The sequence below is a fragment of the Callithrix jacchus genome, chromosome 2 (assembly GCF_049354715.1).
Source record: "Callithrix jacchus isolate 240 chromosome 2, calJac240_pri, whole genome shotgun sequence".
NCBI lineage: Eukaryota > Metazoa > Chordata > Mammalia > Primates > Cebidae > Callithrix > Callithrix jacchus.
The window spans coordinates 22,340,357-22,366,141 of NC_133503.1; the positions used below are offsets into that span (position 1 = coordinate 22,340,357).

Sequence of the window (25,785 nt, forward strand, 5' to 3'; positions counted from 1 at the left end):
CCCTAATGCATCATTGTTCAATGAATAGTCAGAAGAGCAAACTGAGCCATCAAGTTGGAGGAGCTTAAGTTCCCTCTAACTTGCCTCAGAGTCTCTGGCAGGACACAACCTTTAGGTTGGGATGAGAGTGAAAGCAGGGCTCTTGACAAGACAGGTAGAAATAATACACTTCTCACCCCCCACGATGTGTGAAGGATGACCTGAAGGAAGGTGTAAGATACTTCTTTATGCATGGAGCTGAGAGACTGGGTCAAGGAAGACCTAAATGAAAAAAGGACACTTGAGTTGATTCTTGAACTACAAGAATAGGCAAGTCATGCAAAGAGCTGGGGAAGAGGGAAAGATTCTGAAGGACTGTCATGAGCAAGGAATAGAAAGGAGACCAGTTTTAGGGACCAAGTGCAGTGGCTCATGCCTGTAATCCCAGCACTTGGGAAGGCTGAGGTGGGTGGATCACAAGGTCAGGAGTTTGAGACCAGCCTGGCCAACATGGTGAAACCTCGTCTCTACTAAAAATACGAAAAACTTAGCTGGGCATGGTTGTCAGTACCTGCAATCCCAGCTACTCTTGAGGCCGAGGCAGGAGAATCACTTGAACCCCAGAGGCAGAGGTTGTAGTAAGCCAAGATTGTGCCACTGCACTACAGCCTGGGAAATAGTGCAAGACTCCATCTCAAAAAACAAAAGAAAAAAAAAAAGAAAAAGAAAAAAGAAAGGAGACCAGTTTTGGAATAAAGCAAACTGCAAGATGAGGGCAGAGAGGTAGGCGGGGGCTAGATCCTATCTTCCAGGCCATGGAAAACTGTGATCCTTGCTCTACACTTTGAGAATGAGAAATATTGACCAGTGGCTCTGCCCCAACCGAAGACATGGGCTCCCAGGAATTTTACCTTCTCACCTTTCCACCCTTCCTGGCATTAGCTGTTCTCAGAGTCGCTGCCATGCATCCATCTTCCATGCAGCCATCTTCCATGCAGCCATCTTTCTCTGTCACTCACATTACCTAAGGTCTAAGAGCAAGTGTTTGGTGAGGAGCTGTGACAGTCAACCCAGTCACCTCATAAAGGTTATGACTCACTAAGTGAGTGGCATAACACTCCTTTTGAAGCCCTGGTGTCCTGAGGAAGAGAGATAGCTCTTTCCTCTGCTCTCATTAAGGACTTAAGCCTTCTTTATATTGAAGAGCTTCCATAAACAAAATTAGAGATTACTGGATATTCCCACAAAATTGTTTGTGTAACTGAAAAGTGTCTGTATAAAGGAGAGCTCTTGGTGTTGGCGATTGGCATAAAAAAATGATCCCCCTCTGAGGCCCAGGCAGGCCAGAGGGCCAGGGCAGATTCCCAAGTAGCATGGGATTATACTTCCTGGATAAACTTCATTCTAGGAGATGAGTCTTGAACTTGTGGAAGTAAGTCTCCACCTCAAACTTCTGATCCACCGCTGAGTTTATACTGTATAGTATTGTCTCTAAGGGCAGCTCTGGGTCTCTGTTGAATTAGAAATGCATGCTTGATTTATCTTTTCTACGTGGCAGCACACTATTCTTCTTGGGTTGCTCTTGCCTTATGAAACCTGTTTTATATTCCCCCAAATGCAAGATTATGGAGAACCTCTGGAATCTTCCAGAGAATTCAGGATGACACTAGATGGTTCTTCCTAACAAGTCCTTTGCAAACATTGTAATGCATCTTTTAGGCTCAGGCAAGTCCTCCATCTTTGTTTCTGAGAACTGCCCTGTTCTTTGGCTGCCATGTCTATAAAAGGGGAGCTTTGCCTTCCAGGTGGCTATGGTGCAAACATGTCCCCTAAAATTTGTGTGTTGGAAACTTAATCTCCAGTGCAACAGTGTTGGAAGTGGGGATCAGCAAGAAGTGATTAGGTCATGAGGCTCTGCCTCATGAATGGAATAATGTTGTTATTGTGGGAGTGGGATCCTGATAGTGTGAGCTTTGCCTATGTCTTCTCTTTCTTTGTCTCTCTTCCCTTTCACCTTCTGCCATGAAATGATGCAGCAAGGAGGCCGTCACCAGGTTGGAGCCCCTTGACCTTGGACTTCCCAGCCTTCAGAACTATAAGAAATTAATCTCTATTCTTTATAAATTACCCAGTCTCAGGTATTCTGTCCTAGCACAAAATAGACTAAGACACTGGCCAAGGCTGATTGGATGAGGTATGAACAAATGACTCAATGTGAGCCAATCAGATTCTGTCCTGAAAGCTTGACACAGAGATTCGGAGATGCCAATCCTTTCCCTGCTGGCTGCTAGAGAAAAAGAAATTGAACTCTAGAACTGTGCTGTCTGGTTTGGTAGCCATTAAACACTGGCCATCTGAAATGTGACCAATCCAAATTGAAATATATTCTAAGTGTAAACTACACATTGGACTTCAAAGACTTAATATAAAGAAAAAATTTAGAATGCTATCTCATTAAATTTTTGTATTAAATTACATGTTAAATGATATTATAAATATACAAATTAAAATATATTTCTAATATTAATTTTTCTTTATTTGGCTTCTTTTAAATGTGGCTACTAGATACAAAATGTATAATTACATTTGAGACTCACAAATGTATATCCATCACAATGTGCAGCTCTTCATCTTGTCCCATGTGCCTGGAAAAAGAGAGAAAACAAGTCTAGAGAGACAGAAGGATGAAGTGAATGTTCAGAGAGATGCAGATACAAATGAACATGTGGCTCTGGAGGGAGTTAGAGGAGAGAGAAAGAAAGAAAATCAAGGAAAGGGTTTGGGGTAGATGGGGGGACAGAAGAGTTAGAAGACAGAAGTTAAGTGACAGAAAGATTCTGCCTGGGTTTCTGATGACATTTCATTTCTTGGTTTCAGTCCATGGAGAGGACTGTCAGCACTTCCTGTCACTGGGTTTCAAGAGACACCTCCATGCTCTTATGTAATACCTTCTCCTTTTTTTGGCTTAAGTGTATTTGAGCTTGCTTGCAATGAAAATATATACTTCTTATGCTTCTATGACATAATGATCAATAGATTGCTGAGCTACAAGAAGGTTAAAGAGTCTAGATATCATGATACAGTGTGGGGCAGATGCCTGGTGCACATGCTTTCTTATCCCATAGTATATGAGACAATCACAGCCCTATGCGTGACCTTAGAATCTTCTTCAATGCTAGACCTTTGGCCAGCCACAACCACCAATAGACAAAATATACAATTACATTTGAGATACAAAATGTCCAATTACATTTGAGACTCACAAACATATTTCCATTGGAATGTGCAGCTCTTGATCTTGTCCTATGTGCCTGAGAAATGGCATAAGAGGAAAATCCTATTTGTTGTTTCTGGGAAAAATCATTGAGGCAGATGTCATAGAGACATAGGTCTCTGGCCTTGCTGAGACATGGATTTGTTTTGCCTTTAGTTAAATCATTTTTCTTCTCTGAACCTCAGTTACCTATTTTATAAAATGGCAATAATAATCATATCTACCCACAGGGTTGTTGTGAAAAACAGATATAGTAATAGAAATGAAAGCCCTTGGGAAAGAGAAACACAGGTGTGAGTTGCTATTTCTGACTGAAGCCTTTTGCATTCAGAGCCAAGTTAGCTCACGCCTCCTTTGAACTTAGCCTCAAGAGTAAGGAGAAGGGTCCTACCATGAGTACCTAGGCTGTGGAAGCAATTCCCAGTAACTCTAGCAAATGAAATGAGGTTGTTTCTAGAAGCCAGCAGGGCACATCAATTTCATGGCTTCTTGTTTGATTTTATCTTCTGCACGGGGAGTGTTGGCACTAAGAGGCAGGACTGACAAGGAAGATTTTGGGAAATGACTCATTTGGAATTTGTTGGAGGAGTCTGAAACTGGTGAAACTTCAGCCTTTGGAACAATAACAAAAAAGTGCGTGTGTGTGTGTGTGTGTGTGTGTGTGTCCCTAAGTACTGTGCTGTCCCTGCAGCATGTAGAAAGCAGTTTTCAGGGAGCGAGGGCACAGTATAACTGCTTCTGGGCTAACAAGAGTGATGTTTTTTCTTCAGTGGTTACAATGTTTGTTGAAGGGACAGGACTATGGATTCAGGCAAATGAAATCTATCCATAATTATGGCAAGAATGGAGGGCAGGCAGGTTTTATTTCAAATGGTCATTTCTGCTTGCCTGATAAATGTAATCAGACTTACAAAATTATATAGTTTAATTTAAAGTTCTGAAAAAATATGCCTACCACACCCACAATGCACTGCTTTCCTTCTTCAAGCCAAAAGCAGACTATCATTGTGTCCATTTCTGAATTATTTACATGGCCAAAGAAATGTATCTTTCAAATACTGTCCATCTTTCCATGTCCTGGATTCAACAGCCTCTTATCCTAAGAGAAGCCATAAATTAACACAGCAAATAATTCTGATAGTACCCAACAGTTATGTGGCACTTAAAATTTGCCTCACACTGTCCTAAGCACTTTGCATATATTCATTTAAAATTTGCCTCACACTGTCCTAAGCACTTTGCATATATTCATTTAAAATTTGCCTCACACTGTCCTAAGCACTTTGCATATATGCATTTAGTTTAATCCACACAACCACCCAAACAGCTAGGGACTATTATTATCCCCATTTTATAGATAAAGAAACTGAGGCAAAGAGAGATTAGGTAATTTGCTCACAATCCCACAGCTGGTAAGCAAAAGAGGTCATAATCTTAATGACTCTGTGTAGACCTCAGTCACTAGACAGGGAGAAGTAAATTCCAGAGCGGTTATGAAGGAAGCATCAGTTATACTCAGATCAGAAATACCAGTGCAGAATGGAAAAGGAAGATGGAAAAGGAAGTCAGTGACCATGCAGCCCTCCTGACTTATTTTAGAAATGAGGAAACTGAAGTTCAGAAAGGTTACGTGAATTGCTCAAGGTCATGTAGAGAGAAGTCACAGAGCTAAGGAGAAAATTCAAGTTTCCTGACTCCTGTTCTATTGCCAATCCAATGATTTCCTCACTGCCTGTGGGCCTGAGGGTTAAGTCCTGCCCAAAGGCTGCTCATGAACTTGCATCTTAGGTCTGATAGGATGCTTCCTGTTCCTTTGCTTTGGCTGATCTTTCCTGAAAAGGGTGAACTGAGGTCCCCATCTCAGAGTCGGAATGCCGTTTTAGACTTTCCTGTTTTGTCTGGCATTGCCCTCAGTCCACCCTTCACATGCCCATCAGGTTGCTTTTCTCACAGCACTACTTGACAATTCACCTTTCCTCTGTCTCCTCTAGGGAGTACTTGTAAGTATAGAGGGCCACATTCCTGGGCCACAGTGATTGGTACAGGGTTATGTATGAGACCTCAGCTGAGACAATGACATTTGATCCTGAACCTTAGCAAAAAGTAAAAGGTTGCTATAGAAGCCTGGTGGGCCACCTGAGACCCTGTCTAGGAACAAGCAACACAGTGGCAAGCAGCACCAACGGAGAGAAAGAAGAAATTCCCAACGACATTGAACCACCTAGGGGCTTCTTAATTGTGTCACCAATATATTCTATTTTTCTGCTGAAGCCAAACTGAGTAGGATTTTTAAGAACTTACAAACAAACAACTCTGATAATATTCCCTGTTTTAAAACAGAGGAATATGTTGGTATTTTCTCAAGTTTGTTCCCAGGCTTTCCACTAATTGAATAAATATTGAGTATGCACCATAAGTAAGTATGAATAACAAAGACCAATAAAGATGAATAGGGAGCAGTTCTTTCCCTTAAGGGCTTAGTGGCCTAGTAGTGAAGCCAAGACTCACATATATTGTCTATCACACAAAGTAGAACATAAGTAGTATCCTGAGAAAGATGCAGACTGCACACTGTGAAGATACAAAGGAGGAAGAATCCACACTCAATTGGAGAGCAGAGTGAAACATTTCTTACAGTATACAGGATTTGAGATAGATTTTGAAGATTGGGGAGGAACAAGGAGACTTTCAGACAAAGAAGCCAACATAAATTAAAATGTAGAAATGGAAACTTTCTGCAAACAAAAAGGGAATAAATTCACAGTCTAGTTTATTTGGAGTGTATATTTCAAGAGAAAGAGAAGCAGGAAATTAAATTTGTCGTGTTCAATAAGGCACAATGTGGACATATTAATGTTATATCGATTGAAGTCTTCCCACCTAGAATGGACAGTTGTATTTGCAACACATTAAATATTTTTGATTGAACAAGTGAATGTTTCCCTTTGCCCCACTACACAGAAGCTCTGCAAAGGCAGGAAGCTTGTTCATCTTGGTCTCTGTTTTATCCCTAGTTCCTAGCACAATGTCTAGCACAGAGTGGATGCTCAATAAATATTTATTGAACAAATGAATGAATATTATAGACATTTTTCAATCTCAGACCAAGGACTTTGTCCCTAACCAAACAGATATAGGAGAGTCCTCAAAGATTTTCAGGAAAACCCAATCTTTAAAGAGCCCCTGCTATATGTCTTCCCCTCTTCGGATGTGTAAAGGATCAGGAGTTGCTTTAGGAAGAAAGACTAGGTAGCAGTGAAGAGGAAAGAAGATAAATTGGAGTGAGAATCAGCTAACATCACCACTAACCCATATTGAAAGTTGTTTAAACCTAGTCTTAAAGAGAGAGTTATGAGAATGAAAAACGGAGAACAGCTGTGGAAGTAAAATGTCAGGATGTGGTACCAGTCACAGAAAAGAAGCGGGGAGGAGGATCTGATTGATGGTGTGGCAAATTGTATTGTCCACAGATAACTACAACAGGATCTTCTTTCCCACCACATCATAAAGCAGGTTCTACTTCTCTTGGTTCTGAGAGGGCTAATCATAACCAAGAGAATATGGTGGAAGTGATATTACATGACTTCTGATGGAAAGTCACAGGAAGTGACTTTGCTTCTGTCTTGCTGTCTGGAGTAATTTCACCCTTGAACCTTCAGTCACCAGGTAAACAGACTGACAGTCCAGAGGCTACCATGCTGTAAGGAAGCCCAAACTTTCCACCCATGGAAAGGCCACAAAGGGAGGCCCTGTGACCACATTTGGAGAGGGGGGCTGCAGGGAGAGAGAGAGAATGCCTTGAACAGACCAAATACATGCAGCCCCTCTCACTGTTTCAGCACCACACTCATTAATAGACCCCAGGGAAGAACCATCCAGCTGAGCACTTCCTGAATTTCTGAAACCATGAGAGATAATAGATGTATTCAGTTCTGCTCATGGTGAGTGTGGGTTTACAAGTGGTCCTGCAGACGTCATATCCAGCTGTCTGTTGGAAATATGGGTCTAGCATGTGCACAACAATAGCAACAATTTCCCTAGAGAACATGCCCAGAAATTGAATTGCTAGGTAATAAGATATGCATATCCTTTTCTTTTATGATAATGCCAGTTTGTTTTCCAGAGCAGCTGTTGCAATTGTCACTCCCAGGAGCCAAGTATGAGTGTTCCTGTTGCTCTGCTTCCTTCAAAACATTTTATTTGATCACATTTCTTAACATTTACTAATCATGTGGATGTAAAATTGTGGTTTTAATTTCTCACAAGTCTAGTCTGTTTAGGCTAGAGGTTGTAAGCCAGCTGTGCCTGGCTGGATGAAGTCTTCAGTCTGGATGTCATCCACAGAAGTAAACTTCAGGGACATTTGAAAAGAGGTGCTTCTGGAAGCTATAGGAATAGGTGGAGTTGTCAATGCAGAGAATGTGGCCAGAAGAAAGCAGGCTCAGGGCCACATGTGGTTGGATGTGGAAGAGGTGTAAATGGAAAAGATGTACATAATTAGATGTCACCCAATGTAAAAAGAAGTAGTTATGATAATCATTAGTTGGTTCATCTGTTTATTGTCTGCCTCCATCAGGTCCATAAGATAAGGGATCTAGTCTGTTTTTCTGCATTAATAAGTGCATTAATCAGGCTAACCTAATAAACCTAATAAACTACCCAATCATCTCAGCGGCTTTCGGCAACAAGCATTTATTTTTTTAACCCCTGTAACACTCAGGTCAGCTGTGGTTCTGTTCTGGGCAGCATTCTGCTCCATGTATCTTCTCATTCTAAGTCTGGTGGAGAGAACAGCCTTTGTCTGGGACATGCAGTTCTCGGGAAAGAGGGGAGAAGTAAAACATCTACAGAAACTGGCAATGCCTATTAAAGCTTCTGCCTATATGTGGCTCATATCATGCCTGTTCTTTTTTTTTTTTTTTTTTTTTGAGACGGAGTTTCACTCTTGTTACCCAGGCTGGAGTGCAATGACGCGATCTCGGCTTACCGCAACCTCCGCCTCCCGGGTTCAGGCAATTCTCCTGCCTTAGCCTCCCGAGTAGCTGGGATTACAGGCACGCACCACCATGCCCAGCTAATTTTTTGTATTTTTAGTAGAGACGGGGTTTCACCATGTTGACCAGGATGGTCTCGATCTCTTGACCTCGTGATCTACCCGCCTCGGCCTCCCAAAGTGCTGGGATTACAGGCTTGAGCCTCCGCGCCCGGCCCTATATCATGCCTGTTCTAATTGTATTGACCAACGCTTAACGCGTGGTCAAGCCCAGAGTAATCCCCAGAAAGCACGGGGAAGTTACATGGCAGTGGGTGAATGTGGGTGGTGAATAATTGCAAGCAATAACTCACCTCTTCATTCAAAGTAACCCCAGTGCCTAGCACAATCACTTGCACTTACATCATAAAAGCAGGCTATGCCGTATTTTCAACCTTTTTTTCGTGGAAAATTTTGCAGACACCTGTGTGAGTCACGGATCCTGAAAGACAATTCATCTGCCTGTAGTTCCAGGGCATTCTATTCTGCATGCATCTCCTGAACCCCACCTCTCTTTGCTTGCTAGTTTCATTTAGAGCTCTTAAAGTGGGAGCTGTTTGGTATGAGGTTCTGCTCCTTGCTGGGCTCCTGGCAAATCAAAAAGCTACAAAGATGACAGCAACTATAAAATCCATGTGCATGCGTGGTAAGGAACAAGTCATTCTCCACATCTTTTGCTTGGAGCAAGGTCAGGCCACATTCTACCAGGGAACGGAGATAGCATTGCCAAACTGACTGTGGATATGAAGGCATTTCAGATGAGGAGAAAAGGGAGTGGGGTCACCTCTGAAAATGCTGATGTGGTATAATTTGGAAATATTCATGCAAGCCATGCTTGTTAGCTTTTTTATTTTTAATCCAAACTAATGAAAAACTGAAGGGAAACGAGATGTTCCATGAGATTTAGCCAAACACTAAATAGGTCTTGTGGACTCTGACTGCAAAATTAGTTATAGAGGGCTTTTGGCAAAAACCATTGTTGAAATTAAAATACTGCTTGCCTGTTCCTAAAAAGTGTTGGTGCCAATTGTTTAAGTCTCTAGTGGGCTATTGCTGGAGCCCCTGTTGCTGTCCCATTCATAATTACCTAAGAGATAAAAATTTTTTAAAAGTTTAACTGTAGCATGTGAGCTGTGCTTAGTTGGGGTTTCTGGCCAAGGCACCCAGTATCAAACAACAAGGGCAGAAAATTTTAAGTTAGATTCTGAAATATTTGTATGTCTATGTAGTATATGCATATGTGTGGGTATATATACACATACATACACCCATATATAGATATATGGAAATGGCATAGAGAGGCAACAATTTGTGAATTGGAAACCACAAGAAAAGTAATCATTGAATGGTTATAACTTTCTTGCATGGAGCTTAGCAGATCACATGAATTTGTCTAGCTTTAATATCTGAAAATATTTTGGGTAATGAACTCTGATCCTCTGAGTGTCTGGTCTTAACCTCTGGTGCTTCAGCGTGGGCAGAAGGGAAACATTTGAACTTAATATTCTCTTTCTTCTAATGGATTGTAGTTTAGTAGAATGTTTTGTTCATACAGCACGAGCCTGTGGGTTAAATTCAGTTTGTTTTGTTTTGACATTTAGATTTCATACATCATTCTGGCTTGCTTGCCAACCATCTTGAAAATTGGGTGGAAGGATGAACTCAGACTTTTTCCTCATTGCATGCAAGCTTTCCAGAGTTAATGCATCATGCTCCAACCACACTGAGTTTCTTTCCATCCCTCTGAGCAGGATAAGCTGTTTGCATGCTTGGGGTCCTTCCAGGGCTGTTCCCTCTACCTGGCATGTTCTTTTCTCCTCTCCTGGCTAACTTCACCAACCTCAACTTAATTGTCCCTTTTACAGAGAGGACTTTTGTAACCTTTCATATTCCTCCCTATTTCATCTAAGCTATGTTCCTCCTCCGTTATGTTCCCAGAGCATCCTGTTCTTTTCGCCATTTCTCCATCTCTATTTGCTATTTGATGGTTTAATGTTGTCTCTCCTACCACACTGTAAGGACAGGAGCCATATCTGCTTTGTCACAGTATCCTCAGCATCTAGCTGAGGCATCTGGCATATGGATGCTCTATAAATAGTTGCTGAATGAATAAAGGTTACACTAACAATGGGTATGTAATATCTAGGATTATTTCGCATTAGAGATGAGAAGATCTTAGAGACCTTAGAAGATCTTACTTAGAAGGCTATAACTGACCCATCAAGACATCAGATCCATGTTAATTGATAGAACTTTAGTTATTTTTATTCTGTTCTGTGATTATGCCGAAGTTTATTCTTTTAATTGGCATTTGATTTGTTTCCAGTTTCTTGCCATAGTAAATAATGCAGTTATGAACATCCTTGTATGTTCTTTATATGTTATATGTTTCTTTGTGTATATTTGCAATAATTTCCCCCAGAGAACATGCCAAAAATGGAATTGCTAGGTAATAAGATATGCATGTCCTTATCTTTACTCAATAATGCCAATTTGTGTTCCAAAGAAGCTGTTCCAATCATCATTCCCGGCAGCTGAATATGAGCATTCCTGTTGCTCTACGTCCTTGGCAACATCTGATTTGATCAGATTTGTTAACATTTGCTAATCACATGGCTACAAAATGGTGGCTTTAATTTTTCACAGGTTTAATCTGTTTAGGCCAGAGGTTGTAAGCCAGCTGTTCATGACTGGATGAGCTCTACAGTCTGGATGTCATCCACAGACCTAAAGAGTGTTTTTTGAGCCTAAGAATTGAATTAGTTGCCAACATTTAAAAACTGGAAGATTTCACTTAGGAATCTGGATCTCTGTATTTTCTTGGGAAATAAAAATCACCACGCAGGGCTGATATTCACACAGGATGGCAACTGACAGTAGTTGAGTAACAACTGCCTCTGCCTGTCAGGTGGGAGATGTGCTTTGGAATCGGCCACAGTAAACCTGCACCTTTGGTTATCTTAGTTTCTCAGCTCCTGTAGGCTTTTAAATTTTCTGCCCTGCTTAGAGCCTTCACGAAACAGAGAAAGGCTTCAAAAGTAGAGTGGTGGTAGGTGGGCACCTCCCTTACACATGTTTGACCCAGGAACAGCCCTGCCCAACAGAGCACTGGACACATGGCTTCCAGATAAAGACTAAGACAGCTGCTGGGCTCAGGGCTTCCTCCCTGAAACCTGTCCATTCTCTTTCTCACATGTGATCTCCCTTACTCTGAACTTCCTTAGCCCTTTGCCTGTACTCCTTCCGTGCCCTTTATTTCTTCTCGCCATTATTATGGTTATCATGTACCTGTCCCCTTTCCCGTATTTTGCTGAAAACTCTCTGAGGTTTGGGACCATATGTTTATATGCTTGGTGTTTTGTTGTTCGTGTAACTTCTTATTTGTGGTCCTTCACAGTGCTTTAAAGGGGAGACTTGCACATGGAAGTTTCATATTCATTCAACAAACATTTACTAAGTGCTCATATGTCAGGCATGGTGCAACGCACTAAGAATATGAGATGAGATTATGGCCCTCAAAGATATGACAGAACCCTGAGGGAAAGGACACATTTGTTCATGTATTCATTTATTAAAACCACAAACACATACTGAGCACTTACTTTAGGCCAGACACCATGCTAGTTGCTGAGAAGCAAAACCAGACAAGATCCCTTGCCTCATTGTACTTACAGACTATGCATGTTCAGTTGCCTGGGATTTAAGAAGCTGGTCTAGCCTGGGAGTTGGGCTTGGGAGGGGAGGGTGAGACTTGAGATTGAAGGGTGGGTAGAAGCTAATTAGATGATGGAGGAAGGTGGAAAGGAATATTTGTTCCATGCCCATACAGAAGAGTCAGCACATCTGAATGCTTTATGGTGGGAGAGAGGAGGCCCAGCTCCCTGTCTAGGAAGAAGAGTCCATGTGGCTGGAGCTTATAGTGTTGGGTGCTGTGTAGTGGGAGATGAGGCTGGAGATGTAGATAATGGCCAGATTCCAATAGAAATAAGTACAATAAAGTTTTTTGGTCTAAAATGGAGGTGAGTACATTGAGCCACTCGGTTATTGATTGGATTAATGCACAGTTAAGTGATTATATGGATAACTGTTCTAGAAACGTAGCATCTAATAGAGAAGATGAATAGGATGTATAATAGACATGTTAATATTGTTGTTGTGTAATCGAGAAGGGGTAGAATGGGTGTTGAACATTTCAGAGACATGCAGACTCTGCGCTTTTTAGCACTAGCTATAGTAAGAAGAATCCTGTGAGCTTGGGGATTTATTAAAGAAGGTTGGCTCTTCCCTCTCAAGCCTGACTGGAAAAGGAGTGGTTTTCCCCAGGCTTCACAGTCCCAGAAAAGAGGAGGATTGTTGCCTGTGGAGGATTAGCTGAAATAGGTCCATAATGAGCCAGCCCCGAGTTATTTACAGCACTTGGCACTCAACTGTGAGGAGCAAACCTTACTTCCTAAGCTCCGACCTCACTGGTATACCTCAGGGTTTCCCAGGCCAACAATCCTAATAAGTACGTTTTTCGTTCCTCACTCTGCTGCACTGAGGCTGACTGAAAGCTTCCTGCCCCTGTGCTGATATTCTAGGCCATGCCAATTGCAGGGCTTTCTCAGGCACACAATTGAAACTTAAAGCATCCTTGGTGAAAGCTCCCCTTCTACCCAATGCCACCCTTAAGAGTGGAGGAACTTGTCCCTCACAGAGTTTATCATCGATCTCTAAAAATTATAGCTAAGAAACGTGAGACCCTGCTGCCCTTTGGGTGTTGGTTTTGTTGTTGCTGCCAACTAATCAGGTGTTAAGAAGAGGATTCTCTGCCACTCAGTGCTGGGTGTTTTCTCTATCACTTTGCTTGCTTTGTACCCTTGCCTGCAATGTCCTCCGTCCTTTCTCTTCTTTTGTGAATGAAAGCATTTGCTTCCATCTCTGATCCTTTGATAAATCATTGCATTTTACCTAGAATTTAATTATAGCTCTGCTATTTATTTTATGACTATCTTTTATTTCATTTAATTGGTAATAATATTTTGATCAATTAATATTTCGTTATATAATATTTCCTTTTACATTTAATTTTAGGAACAAAAAATTAAAGATCAAGTCAATAATAGTCTAGGAGATTCATGGCTCAATATAATATCATCAAGGTGAAACACAAATGACTGATTAGAAAATCTGTGGTTGATGATTCGAGGGGACCAGGTTCTGTTCATGCCAGTTCTGCCATTAAGTAGATATGCAACCTTGGAAATTCATTTACTTGCCTCAGCCTTGCATTTTCTGATCTATAAAGCAAATGAGTTGGACAAGGGAGAATTGTCATGATTCTGTCTGGCTTGCTTGTTCAGATAATTGGTTGGGGAAGGTGTCAGAAAATTCTCCTTGATGGTGGTGGTGGTGGAGGGCTAACTTGGCGTGGAAGAACCTGGTTTGCAGAAAGGTGGGCAGCATTGAGGCTGAACAGAGGAGTCATGGCAGAGACATGTAGAGTGTATTTATTCCCTGAACATATTTATTCATGTTCACCAGCCCCAGGTTGCCATCCTCATTTTAGGACTGGAAATGTTCATTTCAGACACCCAAACTTGGAATTGGCAAGTAAATTGACACCAACATGTGGTCAATTCGGATACTTCCTATTTCCCCTGATTTCCTCCCTTTATGACCTTGGAAAAATAACATTTTCACCCTTTTAAAGAAAATGCCTTAGGTGGGTACAACTCTGTATTTCCTGTCTATTATGCCAAGAACCATCATTTACCAAGCTTTTAGCATGTACCACGCACTCTGCAAAGCACTTTAAGCATATTACATTGCTTAATCTTGCAACAATTTGAAGAGGAAGTTATTGCTATTATCCCTGTTTTACAATGAGGAAACTAGGGCTCAGACAGCCTGAGTGATTTGCTCAAGGTCAAATAACTTGTAAGAGGTAGAAATGGTATTCAAATATCCGTCTGTTGGATTCCAAAGCCTGTCCTCTGAAACCCTTAAGTCATGCATTGTTAGCATTTTTCATATCAGTTTTTTAAAATGTTAAAGCAAAAATCAAGGAGTCAAAGATCAAAAATAGAGTTTCTTTTTTAACTTAAATGCATTCAAGAAATGTTAACAGAATGAAATACTATCAGGTTATTAAAATAACAAGAACCTGGGCCATGCCAATGCATGAAAACATTTATGTGAAATACCATTGGTGAAAACCAGTGTCAAGGGAAAGGTAGGCGCTAAAGCATTTTCAGTATACATTGGTGAAGTCTGTACAGAACTTGAAGGATACAGATTGTTCAGATTTTAATGTGTTTAAGATTTTTTTTCTGTAAGTTATTGAATTCCTAAATATACAAAGGAGTAAGTAAGTTGTTTTTCATTTTGTTTTGTTTCGAGTAAACTGGAAATAATTCTTAAAGGATTCCAGCCATGGCTAGACCTCTGGACTGACACATCATGCACCCACCTAAAGTGTTTAGTGAGCAAGTATCTCCTGTTTGAGACCAGACTGAATTAACACTCTCTCCTGAACTTCTCAGTCCCTTATTGTTTTGAGTAAATGCTGTTGATTCAGAATTTGGGGAGAAGATTCCACTTCCCAGAAGCTAATAAACATTTTGGGTAACCAACCTCAAAAAAAAGTGCACATGTGCACATGCACATGCATGTGGTACTTTACTGGCAATTACGGTGGAGGCATGGGCCCCTGGGCAGGTGAAGCACCCTACTAAGGAAATTCCTTCTGACGACCCAGATTGGATAGTTGGAATCAAGTTAGAGTGAACCTGAAAGGGTCTGGTCTCAAGGCAAGCAGGCAGAGCTGTTTATCCTGGCGGCCTCTGCCACTGGTGAGGCCTTGAGGGTTTCACAAAGGTCTTCTGTGACTGTTTCATCTTCAGAACCACTTTCTGGCTGGACAGAGGAAACGATGCTCTGATTTTAAAATGCAGATTCTGGAACCAGTGGCTGGGATTCATATGCCAAGATTTTTATGTATCACACATGTGAAAGTAGGCATGCCACTTAATTTTTCAAAGCCTCTGAATCTTCTGTGAAGTAGAGTTGATAATAATGATGATGATAAGGAGGACTTTGGGTAGCTCACTGGCCGGCTGCAAAAATTCAATGATATGTGTTGTGTAACCACTTAGCACAATGCCTGTCACAGAGAAAATTCTGAGTAAATGATAACACATTTGCTTAAGGTAATATAGTTAGTAGTGATCAGGGTTGAGCCCGTATCTCAGATCATTTGCCAATTCCAAATCCGTCTCCTTATTACAAATTATAATGAATTTATTTATTCATTTTCTACCTATCTACTATATATAATTATATAGCTATATGAAATTATATAATTTTCCTTTTTTTCTCCTTTCACATAAATTAAGCATTTTTCAGAGAAATCAGTAACCTGATCAGGAAGTATTTCTGTCAAGTCTTATTTCATAGCAAGATTAAAAGTTTTTTCTTAAGATATACTGGGAAATTTTTGTCATTTAATCAAGGACTTCACTGTATGCCTATGTGGGATAAAGCCTGCCAATAACTTACGTAAAATTGCTGGTGATTAATCCAGCCCCATTTCTGCCGTGCTGCCCCTTGCTCTCTCCAACAACCTCTTTCCTGATCCTGCCCCCTCAGTGACTACAATGTGGATTCCTCCCCGCACTCTTACCTTTCAGAACTCAGTTCCAATGTTGCGTCCTCCGTCTTTCCTCCCCTCTCCCCTGACCTCAGTCTTTCTTTCTTCTCCACCGAGCTAGCAGTTGTTCTGCTGTAAGTTCTCACAAAATTGGATTCTTTCCCTTTATTGCACTTATCTCTGTTTGTAAATAATTTGGGGGATTATTTGATTCATATCTGTTTTCCTCATCAGATTATAACTGACGGGAAAACAAGGCCTGGATATTGCATGTCCACTCTTGTGCTTAACTCTTTGTTGAAGAAACAAATAAGTGATTTTGTTTGGGCAGTGACTGTGTGTGGCCCCTAGAGTAATACATGCTCTCATACTTAGAGCAAATTTTCCGGCCAGCAGCATTTTCTTTTTTCTATACTCCAAGGAAGAGGAGGGTCAGAGAGGATAAATAACCTGCCTCGGATTTCAGGGTAGGTAAATGACAGAGACACCGCTGCCTCTGTGATTTCTCTGGAGGCCCAGGGACCCTCAGACGGTGAAAGGCAAGAGTCTCAAACCCCTGGAGGCCTAGAAGCAGGATTCACGGAGTTCTTTCCCCAGAGAGCAGCAGTCAGCTTGCGAGTCGATTAGCAGAGCAATCATCGGAAATCAAGTCCCTGACTAATGAGGTGCCTGAAATTGAGATGTCACTTGTAATCTATTTTCTCCTAGACTATCTGGATCAAAATTCCAAGGTATTAAGAAATAATTTTAATTTTTTCTTGGGGAAATCTAAACACTTCAATGTTAAAAAAAATCTTGTTACTGGGGAGAAAGGTGAAATGGGTTTCAGTATTAACTTCTTAATGATTTTTGAAGTATGCAGATCTTGCTGGAGCAGACATGCACAAATGGATGATTTCCAGTGTCCCTTTAAAATCTGGGATGGCTCAGAGGCTAGAAAAATAAAATTCTAAACACAAATTCATCCTGGCCAAGGCTGGGTAACCATTCAGATTGGACCAAAATATCTAATTGGCTCAGGCACAGAGGATCAATGCTGTTCTTCAATTGGTGAACTTCTTATGTGGAGATTAAATGGAATCATGAGATTGTAATTAGTTGTAATTATAGAAATAGTGTCTTCTGGTTTTGTCTCTTTGCTGAGACAATTGCATGGGATGGCTTTGGAAAAACTTGTTCCTGAGATCAGGAAGGACTCTGAAAAGGAAGTTTTCCAGTCAGCCCTCAAATACCCGACTTATGCCCTAAAACAAAAAATGAGTTGCTTTTAGGATGATTCATTTCAAAGGCTTTTTATTTCTTCTCCCTTAAACTGAAGCCATTTGCCCTGCAGGCATTTGGGGAAGCAAGGTGGCCAGCTACAGGTGCAAAACAGCTTCATCGCCAATGGAGGGACACCACACCAATGGTGGGACACCATTCTCTTGGAAAAGCCAGGAGTAAGAACCTACCACTCTCACACCAGGCCCTTGGCATGCCCATTTTTGTACTCTTTTCCACTTATGGGGTTTTAATTTGAGGGTAAATTACTACCAGGGGGTCTGGAGCACATCCACTACAGGAGACTGGTTTTACTCTTCCATTTCCCATCCAATTGCCAAGTTTCATTATTCTATTATTTCCTTCCACTCGGTAAGATAATTCTTTGGCCGGGTGCAGTGGCTCACGCCTATAATCCCAGCACTTTGGGAGGCCGAGGTGGGTGGATCACGAGGTCAAGAGATCGAGACCATCCTGGTCAACATGGTGAAACCCTGTCTCTACTAAAGATACAAAAAATTAGCTGGGCATGGAGGCGCGTGCCTGTAATCCCAGATACTCAGGAGGCTGAGGCAGGAGAACTGCCTGAACCCAGGAGGAGGAGGTTACGGTGAGCCAAGATCGCACCATTGCACTCCAGCCTGGGTAACAAAAGTGAAACTCCATCTAAAAAAAAAAAAAAAGATAATTCTTTGGTGAAAATATCCACCGTGTCACTCTTTTTGTAAGCCCATTCTCTAAAAAGATGTAATGTAACATCAACCCTGTCAGGTCTGTGCATGGAAAAACCTAGAAATTACTTACCCAAAGCAAAAGTATACTCTTTGTCTAATTCTCGGCCCTATTGAGGTTGAGAAATGTAGAAGATGGGGTAAGAGTGCATTTGTAGCTTAGCTTGGAGCCCTCTGGAAGGAAGATCTGTCTTGTGAGGTTTCTATTCCTCAGAAGTAATAATAACAAGCAACAATTATACAGCAGTTACTCTGTTCCAGTCACTCAACAGATTTTCATTACGTGCACACTGTTGTCAACACCATTTAAGTCACTGGGAAGAAGGCAAGGAAACCAGTACTGACCCGTATCCCTGCACTGGTGATGCTTATATTGCAATGGGAAGCTGGGCTTAAGTGCTTGAAGTTCTGCACATTAGAAAGGGAATTCAATTTGCTGGGTTGTTCTGGGAATTACAGGGAAGAGGGAGTGGAAATTATAGGGAGATGGATGGGATTAAGTCACCTGTGCAAATTCTATGGCCCCGTACCCTCCATCTACTGAGTCAGAAACTCTGAGGATAAGACCCAGCAAGGCAGGTTTCACAAACTCTACACTAATAGTTATGTGCACTAAAGTTTGAGAGCCACTGGATTTGACATAAGATTACTCTACCCAGCGGAGTTTTCCAACAGCAAAATGAGCTACCACTGCTGGTGGCATGGCATTCTCCATTGCTGGGTGTGTGCAAACAAAGACCACTTGAAACAGAAGGAATGAGAGTGTGGATTTCAGCATTTCCCAGACATATTAATGATGAAATACTTTTATAATTATGAGGTACCGACAGGACATCAATAGGAGGTTGTAAAATAGTGGACAATTGTGCACTAAAGTCTATTGCGAAAAATACTCCCAAATGAAATAATTGCTGCTGGAAATTGTTAAAGGTTGTTCTTATACTTTATAACAAACAAAACAAATTACAGCAATAAGATCATTTTAATTTATTAATACATCAACGTACAGATTACTAAAATAAATAGCCTCCTCTGTTTCCCCTGTCCCCCGCCCCCCACCCCCCACCACAGAAATACCTATGACTGTATCAAAGATGGAAAAACCAAATGCTCTGGTATTCCTTCCAATCTGGGACGATACACTTAGCAAAAATTATATCTGAAATCTCCTTGCCCTTTTCTGTGACTTCTCTAGCTCTCCATTACTTTCTTCTCCTCTTTTCTGGGCAATACTCCATCCTTGCCTCCAAGCTCCCTAGAACCTAGGTATCATATCTTCATCTCTCTCTCCTACCAGAATCTTCCCTTTCTTCTGTCTTTTCTCCCAGGAGACTCATGTTCAGCCCTGTAGCCTATCCGCCCTTCTCAGCCCAGTGCTCTCCCCTCAGAGTGCAGTGCAGCCATCTGCTCAGGAACCTGTGCTGATGGGGTGGCAGTTGCTAATGAGTTACTTGTTCATCTCCTGGGTAACCTGTTTGCTTTTTAACTGGAGTGTTCTAGGGCCAGTGCCTGTGAGGGGAAGAGCTTTAGAAAGTCAGCCTGAGGGAGGGGCACTGTGTGGAGGGAATTTCTTGGTCAAGTCCAAAGTTGATCTGTCTAGTATTTTCCAGGTCTCTGAAGCTCCATCTGCCTCCAGAACTGAAATCAAAGGTGAGGCATAACCACCAGCTTGGCCTGAATTTGATACGTGTTTCAGAAGAGAGGACGTTCTTGCCACCCTTCTGTTACTCAGGCGGTCTCAATCAGCTACCTCCTTGGGGTTATAATTCTGTTGGCTTTTTTTCCCAGTTGGTCCAGTGTTATAAATAAAATTTCAGTGCTGCAAAAGAAATAGCACTTGAAGATAAATCCTCTCAGCAAGGCAGTTTACTTCTATAGAAGGGTGCAGCTCATGGATGGAGCAATGGTGACTGCACATTTGGACAAGGGAGGGAAAGGGGTACTTATGCCTGATGGCGGTTGCCTCTACTGCTCTGTCTTTCCCCTATTGGCTAGGGTTAGACCACACAAATTAATCCTGATTGGCTACTTTAAAAAGAGCAGAGGTCCGAGCTGGAGTGGCAGGGTGGGTGGTTTGGTGGGAAGGGTGGTTATGGGTGGGTCAGAGCAGGTAGCCAGGGGTCACGTAGGTCAAAGAAGGTGACCAGAGCAGGTGACTGGGATGAATCAGGATGGAGCCTGGGGGCTGGGGGAACAAATGTGAACTACTGATTAGAACTGGTGGAGAAGTTGTTTACTGGAACTACAAGGAAGTTAAACTTTAAAACAGAGAATTAAAGAATAAGAGAGCTGAACATACCTACATACAGATTCTTTGAAGAGAAACTTCGGGTTCACTATATCTAACACCAGGAAGGGAAATGACATGATGAAGGCAGGAAGACAGGAATACTTTCCTCTGCTTTTCCCATGATCTTTGCATGTGAATGGAAACCTGTTTACCGTCACTTATTACCACCCGCCTCTGCCCCTCGGTATTTTGGCCTCATTTACAGTGGGGATTAACATGGTCTAGAGGCATTTTGCTGGGTTCCTTTGTCATAATCTAAAAATAAACAAAGCCCAAAGGATCCATTTCTTCTTCCCATTAATTTGAAGAAAGGCAGATGGTGCCCAATAACCTGATTTGAATTGCCAATAAAGCTCATCATCTTTTTACTAGGCTTGCCATTAAATTTTAACAGAGGGTGTCAGTGGTGCAGAATGAGCTCCAAGAAAGATTATTCAGGGCCCTTGGGGTGGAAGAGTGAACAGTCAGTCTGTGTCCACACAGCCTCCCTGAGGAGGAGGAGATTTGGGGCCATGAGAGAGGTTGGGGAGGGTTCTGAACTGTTGAGACTGAAGGGAAAATGTGGCAAAAAGGGGTGAGCTGGCAGGAAAGTGCTATTTTTCAAGAAGTTTGACACCCATCTTATAAATTTGAGGGCACCAACCATGTCTCACCTATTGCTACTTTCCCACTAAAATTAGGTGTTTGGAGGGCAGTCACTAAAGGCTGGCTGAAGGAGCGATGAAAACTTTTGATGGATGGAAAGCATAAATCACAGTGAAGAGGGAAGAAAATACAACCAAGGTAAGAAAAGGAGATACCTCCCACAAAGAACTGCAGAGTTGAAAGAAAGAGTCCTAGGCTTGGGGACGTGGGTTCTAGTCCTGACTCTGATAGTACATCACTGAGAAAAGCCTTATAGCTCTCCAGATGGAGGAAGATAGGTACCAAGTTGCTGAAGGGACTTGCCGCCTCCTGCAACCAGAACCCAAGACTCCAAAACCTTCTAGTGATGCTTCCACAAAAGAACATGCTCACTCTTTGCTTATGTGGTCAGTGAATGGTTTATTGAATCTTCTGACTCAAAATGGTTAATTCTGTTGATTTTTTAAAATGTCAAAATTAAATGGCTGGACTGGAAGATCGATAAGGTCCTTTTCAACCATAAAATTCTATGATGTGTTCTACAATGTTTGTAAAGGGCCAAGTTTTGTTTTGTTTTGCTAGTGTGGAGTGTCAGGGTCCCCAAGCCAGCCTAATTCAGTTAGGTATGGGAATATCCTACCAGGTCATCATCTGGTAAGAGAATACATTGTAGCTTGTCTATCTCTGCACCAGGAATTAGACATCTTGCTCCAATGTGCTGGACTTAGGTAGTTTTCCCTGCCTGTTATCCTTTCTTTCTATTTTTTTCAGTTCTCCCCTTTGGAGAACCACCTGTCTGCCATTTTCATTCCATGTGGTAATGGTAAGGCTGACCTTCTCACCCACAGTGGGCACTTGACCAATGTTCAGCCAATCAGAATGTTCTACACCCTCTGGCTAAGGTATTTGGTTCAAGAATGAGAACTTAAGGCAGTCTAATAAAAATCAGCCTCAGGATTTTTGCCAGAACAATTGAGAATGAGACTCTCTCTTTTCTTTAGAGGCACTAAACTACATGGATATAAGCTTGAAGCTGCAGGTGGCCGTAAACTCTTGAGGAGATCCTGGGCCTGAAAACGAAGGCAACGTAAAGGAAAACAAAAGTGAGACAGAGAGAGAGAGAAATTCCTTGAACATGGTGCCTGAAGGTAGATTTGCCCCTGGATGTTTCAGTCCAATGAGCCAGTAAATTCCCTCTTTTGCTTAAGTTGATTTTAATTGAGTTTTGTCACTTGCAGTCAGAAATGTCCTAACTAACACAGTCACCTTGATACTCAGGGTGACAGGCCGAGAGAGGAGAAAGAGACACCTGCAATATCGGGAGCAAATTCAGTGAGCAATAGCATAGAACCTGTTGGGTTTGGATAGTCCCAACAAATAAAGGAGAAGAGGAATTAGACATCTTGCTCCAACTTTAGCAGTAGTACTTTGTTACAGCTAAAATACAGCTGAGCAGGTAATGCTTGACCTATTATAGTCATAATAACTGTGGTGGGGAGGGTTTGGGAAAGCAGAATCCTCAGGCAATTGGCATCAGAGTCATCCAGGGAGGTTTCTTTTCTAAAAAAATTTAGATTCTAGGGCTTTACCCAGACCTGTTATTCAGAATTTGTGAATAGAGGCCTGGAGTTTGCTTTCCTAAAAGATTCCTAGGGTATAGAGTTTGAGGTTCACTCTCATAGTAATGAGAGCTCAGACTTAGAAATTAGAAGCTTTGGCTTTAAGTCTAGTCTCTGCCACTTACTACCTGTATGACCTTGGGCTAATAACCTTCAGTGTCAGCTTTTTCAGCAGTTAATAATGCCTCATAGGGTTGCGAGAATAAGTAAGAAAATGTATTCATGTAAAGTATTTACCCTGCTGCTTTTTTATACGGGAAAATTTTAGTGACTATGGTTAACAAAACCTACAACTATAAAAGAAGGGAGCAGACTTAAGAAAATGCAAATGGAACATATAAGCATTGCGTTTGAATCGTGGTGCTCCTCGGAATCTGTGACGTAGCGCGCATAGTGGTTTAACACTGGAGTCTCTAGAGTAGGAATGTCTGAATCAAATTCTGGTTTTGCCACTTACCAGCTGTATGACCACTACTGAGCTGCTTGTGCCTTTGTTTTGTTCATCTGTAAAATGGGATAATACTGGTTCTTAATTCACCACTTTTTTGGGGTAATGATAAAATAAGATAATAAATGAGAAGGGCATGGATGATACTAGTTTTATTATGATCGTTTTCTTCTTTTCCAATTACATTAATTCTTTTCCCTTGTGGTTAACCCCCACATAGCCTTATTCCTCTGAGACCATCTCCCAGTGGCCCCTGCCCTTTTTGTTAAATAAAGAACTTAGATTCAGAGAGGGCCTCCACGTCCAGCCTTGAACTTGAGTTGAATCTCCCTAGAGAGGGCCCCAGGCTGGGGAATGGTGGAGATGCCTGCTTTGTGCTATGGAGCCCTGGTTTTTATGCTGACAGCCTACATGCTTGGAGAAGTGTCTGGAACTTCAAGTTGACATTTGCAAAGTGTCAAAGCCCTTGAGCATTTCTTTTCTAACCAAGCCCTAGGAAACCTCAGGGTCCAATGTAAAGCAAATGTAGAAAAAGCAACTGTCTTTGGGCTGTAAGTCATGCTGATGGATATAGCACTTCAGTCCTGCCTACTATATCCTTGTAGGTATTGAACATTTAAGGATCTGTTCAATACAACTTTTCAAGTGAAAACAAAAATATCAGCAATCCTCATAACAACAATATAATTGCAGGAGCAAAATGGCGATGTTTGGCGGTGCTGCAAAAGTGCTTGGAAGAATTTGAGGAAATATCTGTTCCTGAAATACAAGTTGTGCCTCATCTTCCTCATTTATTAAATTAAAACATAATCTTTAATGTTGCTTTTAATCTGGATTATTTAAGATTCTTAGATTCAAGATTCTATGACGTTATCCAAAGGCACTTCTCTTAGGAAGTCTCTCTGTTCCAGCTGATTTCCAACAGTGGGAGGTGGGATGGGTGACATCTGCGGATAAAACCAGGCTGTACTGTTGAACAGTTGGCAAATCCAAGTGATTCTCTTCTCCCTGGAATGGGTGCAGGGTTGCATATTAATTTACAATTACTCATAAAGTAGACAGCAAAGGCTTCTCTTTTGTCAACACTTAGACATACAAATTAGGTAATATTGAATGGGCAATGAATATTTCATTTCCACCTTGCCTCCTGGTGCCAATCACTATAAATGAGGCTAGATTAATATCCGAAGTGACTCACACTCTGTTAGGTATCCAAGTCTAGGCCCCTCAGACTCACTCTATTTTGACCTTAATTTGTCAGCTGAATTTTGTTAGTGACTATGCAAGACAGAAAGAAACAGGACCACATAGTTTACCTCAACTTTATACTGGACATGAACTGCAGTGTTTCAAAGTGATCTTTGGTTCTGATAATCTGGCAGAGCAAACTTGTAGAAAGGATGAATAAAAAATAGAAATAGAATTTTTAAAAATACTGTGGCATAAAAGAAAAAAATCCCCAGGTACAAGAATTGAAGAGAGAAATCAAAGCCAGGACAGTAATGGAGAGTTGGTATTTCAGCAAAATTTTCTAACCCAGATATAAGCCCTAAGAGCTGAAGGTTGGGTATTTAACACCCACTGGAGTACAGGAAATGTGGCCTCAAGCCCTTGCTAGGTAGGGAAAATAGAACTGAGCCTCAGCATAAAGCCATGAGCCTTGAAACGATGCATTGTCTGTTGGATGGTGACTACAAAAACTGCACATCTGAGTCCAGGAAAGAAGCAAGTAAGCTTGCCGCCCATCTAGAACCCCAGTTTAAAAAAAGAAAAAGAAAAAGCTGTGTCCAAAAAATCAAAACCCCAGGTCTGGGCCACATATGGGCATGGTGTCTAAATGTATACCAGTGATAAGTTAGCACAGATTGCCTGTGTCTGTGAAAACCCTAGGATATAATAGGGGCAATTGTGAAACAGCATTGTTGGGACATTTTTACAAATCAGGTAATGAAGGATTCAGAGCCGGAGATTTACCATCATAAGGAAGAATTACAAGATGCCTCAAAAGGATGATTAGCACCTTAAAGATTCAAAATAATAGACTTATCTTTATGAGACTATAAAATAAGAGCACTTTAAATTATTAAAGATAGAAGAAGTAGTATGATACAAAAAGCAGAAAATTGAAAAGAAATATATAAATAGTACTTAGTTTGCCCAGCACTGAGGGATTTCTTAGGAGACAAAATTCTCAGTACTAAGGGACACTCAGGCAAAGCAAGTGGTGGCCAGGTTACTTCCACTGGGTAACCAAAGAGATTGAAATGAAGAGACTGTTTACAAACATGTGGACAGAGTTTGGGGAAACCAGCAAGGAACAAACAATATAACAACAGGGAGCCATTACTACCGAACGTGCGACAGAGGAGAGTGCGGAGACCCACATCGTGAGCTTTTGTTCCCTCACTATCCTCAAGTCTGAAGGGGCAAGGAGACGGTGCCGTTACTGAAACTCAGAGAAATAAGCTCCATGGAGCAGCCCTTAATGGAAAGAAATGGGAAAGAAGCAAGGAGAATAAGCACACCATTTTCACTCTCCTCCTGCCTTCCCTCTGAACGAGTTGGGAGCTCCCGGTGGTGAGCCTCAGCTAAAAGTCAGAAAGCAAAGAAGTTCTTTGACCTAGTCTACATAGGCCAGCCTCCTGAAACACAGGTCAAGAAGGGTGCAGAATGGATCTGGAAGGGCAAAAGAAAAATAATCAGGACAAAGGCACAATGAAATTGACCTTCTGAATACCTATATATAAAACCTTGCAAGTTAAAGCAGGTGGTGCAATACCAGAATTAGGAGGAAAATACCAGGAAGTTAGAAGAGCTGAGCCCTGGTGGCACCTTTGGTATTTACAATCAGTGTGACTTTGAGAAAGTATCTCTGTTTACTCAAACTTCTTTATTATT

The 25,785-nt window shown here is 41.5% G+C and overlaps 2 long non-coding RNA genes across 45 annotated transcripts in view; one reads left to right on the forward strand and one right to left on the reverse strand.

Annotated features, from left to right (window-relative positions):
* Positions 1-1,005, reverse strand: part of LOC144581542 (uncharacterized) — a 4,239-nt gene extending 3,234 nt beyond the window's left edge. The window contains exon 1 of the long non-coding RNA XR_013532432.1: positions 899-1,005. This is a non-coding gene — a long non-coding RNA (uncharacterized LOC144581542). The remainder of the gene's footprint in view (positions 1-898) is intronic.
* Positions 1-25,785, forward strand: part of LOC103788949 (uncharacterized) — a 196,391-nt gene that overhangs the window by 117,077 nt on the left and 53,529 nt on the right. For 38 of the 44 annotated variants that reach the window (XR_013532441.1, XR_013532452.1, XR_013532474.1 and 35 more), the window contains 2 exons: positions 1-20,979; positions 21,822-22,276. The exon at positions 1-20,979 is cut by the window's left edge. This is a non-coding gene — a long non-coding RNA (uncharacterized LOC103788949). The remainder of the gene's footprint in view (positions 20,980-21,821; positions 22,277-25,785) is intronic. The other 6 variants (XR_013532462.1, XR_013532465.1, XR_013532471.1 and 3 more) reach the window with 4 other exon arrangements.